General features: G+C 52.8%; 1 protein-coding gene across 1 annotated transcript in view; it reads right to left on the bottom strand.

Annotated features, from left to right (window-relative positions):
- Nucleotides 1-1,799, bottom strand: part of Gng8 (G protein subunit gamma 8) — a 3,855-nt gene extending 2,056 nt beyond the window's left edge. The window contains exon 1 of the mRNA XM_031385494.1: nucleotides 1,140-1,799. The gene's annotated coding sequence lies outside the window, so the exon portion shown is untranslated. The remainder of the gene's footprint in view (nucleotides 1-1,139) is intronic.
- Nucleotides 1,800-2,337: the final 538 nt, after the last annotated feature.

Here is a 2,337-nt window from a genome sequence, read left to right as displayed (position 1 = left end):
TCTCTCTCTCTCTCTCTCTCTCTCTCTCTCTCTCTCTCTCTCAGCACACAGACTCACACTCAAAAGTCGCTCACACAGGGAAGCACCCTACTTTGCTGGGTCACTGAGTAATGCCCGCCTCAGCACCACCCCCTACCCTTATGCTTAACCCAACACACAATGGCAAAGGTCCCAATATACCTGCCCACTGCTATCACTCATGATTTCTCACAGCAGAGCTTGCATCACTGCACAGTCAGGCACAGAATCTTAGAGAGTCAAATGTATAGACTGTCACCTACAAGCGCAGTTTAAACTTCTCCTGAAGTTCTCATTCAGACTGTCTCAGAGTCTCACACATCCACATACTCGGTCAGCTTCTCTGCCAAGCGCTCCATTGCCTGGTGTGACACAGAACAACGGACTTTTCTTCCCAGGGGTGCCTTTGTGTGGTCACATTTGCTCCTGGTCAATTTCCTGATACACAGTGGTCCACGTTCTCCCTCCCCCTTTCAGCATCATATGTCATCGTTGTCATAGTGGCACAGTCCTTTTGGTGTCATTGTTGACATTTGAAGGCATACACACACATATACACACATACACACATACACACACCATTGTGGACATAGCCTTTGTTGGGCTTCCCAGTCTATACCACAAACGCTTGTCACACTCACACACTCTCTTCCACATTCAGCATTCCCTGTCTGCAGACCCTGTACATTCATTCACCTCTGCCACCCAGAACAATCACATATCTTTGCACAGGCAGTCACAAATGCAAGCCAACCTCTCAGCGTCACACGTGGTCACCCAGTTTCTCAGGACTCACCAGTGTGGCAGACACACTGTCTCATATCCACACAGTTGGCCATACTAGGTCCCTCTCTGGAGCCTCCCTCTTGCATTACTGGCTAATTCCATTATTGAGCATTCCAGCTCCCCTGACTCACTACGCTCTGTAACACTCGTGGCCTCCCTTACATATGGTCGGACTTACTTACGAACAGTCTCCAGGCAGTTCCGCTCTCAGCTCCAATGCCATACACAGTGGCCCACAATCTCACTGATAAAACTCAAAGTGTCACATGGTCAGCCACACATCACACCTACTCCGACAGTCCCACTCAATCCCTTCTTGTCATCCCTAATCTCACCTTGTCACACAGTCACACGTCATCTCCTGGCGTCCCACACCACCTCTGAGGCATGCCCTCACATTGGCGTGGGTCGCACCACCTCTGGACGTCGCGCGCACCACAGCATCGCTTGCTTGCCTCGCCTCCATCAAGGCGGCATCATTGGCCACACGGGGGCGCTCGCGAGCCAAAGCCGCCGGAGGCGCACAAGAAGAAGAGGCGAAGACTAGGCGGCGTCCAAGTCGGCCCAGCAGAAGATAGAAACCGGAGATCTGGGGAACCCGAGAAGGGTAAGAGAGGGAGATGGCTTCCTAGGAAGGTGAAGGAAGTGAGGGATCAGAGTGAGAGAACGGAAAATGGGACAGAAAACTTCAGAGAGAAGTGCAGAAACAGGAGAACTAAGTTCACAGACAGACCCCGGATAGATGAGATGCACAGGGAGAGGCCACAGGAGACAGATACACAGATTGAGCCTTGGAGACAGACACTCAGAGACCGAGTCGAGACTGCCAAGAGACAAGAGGGACAGAGGGCGCCTTCCCCGCCGGTCCACACGGCGGAGGCCGTGCCTCTAGGGAGAGAGCGTGCTGTGGGTGTGATCAAGGGAGGGGCTTGGTGGGGTGTGTTGAATGGGGCGTGGCCTGGAGGGATGTAAGGGTGGGGTTTGACGTTCCTTTTCATTCTGGCCCTCTGGGATGCTGGAACCCTGGGAAGAGGTGGAGTAAGAAGTGTTTCTTTTGCAGACAGCTCAACCCTAATTCGATTTTCACAGCCTGCTCTGGGAAGCCAAACTGGTGGGGGAAAGATACCGGCCTCTGATAGTTCCCACCTGCCAGTACTGGAGATGAAATCCAAAGTCTCACATGTGCTAAGCAAGAGCTCTACCACTGAGCTGCATCCCACGGCCCTGTTTTTTTTTTTTTTTTTTTTAACTTTTTCATTTTGAGATAGTCTCCTATAGTTGCGCTAGACTGGTCTTGAACTTTCTCTGTGGCCAAGGCTGGCTTTGAACTTGCGACCCTCCTGTATTGGCCATTTCAAGGGAGCTGGGATGACAAGTCAGAGCCACCCTGATAGCTTTTTGGAGTTGGGAGAATGGAACCTTGGCTCCCTGCCCCCTCCCTCGTGGGCTCACAGGGCCAGGTTGGAAAGAGAACACGGCCCACATCTGGAAAGTATCAGGCGCGCCGGACGTGCCAGGGCCGGGGGGGGGGGG

Source organism: Mastomys coucha, unplaced genomic scaffold (assembly GCF_008632895.1).
Source record: "Mastomys coucha isolate ucsf_1 unplaced genomic scaffold, UCSF_Mcou_1 pScaffold21, whole genome shotgun sequence".
NCBI classification, from domain to species: domain Eukaryota; kingdom Metazoa; phylum Chordata; class Mammalia; order Rodentia; family Muridae; genus Mastomys; species Mastomys coucha.
Note: the sequence above shows the minus strand (reverse complement) of the source record. Positions and strands in the feature narration are given on the sequence as shown.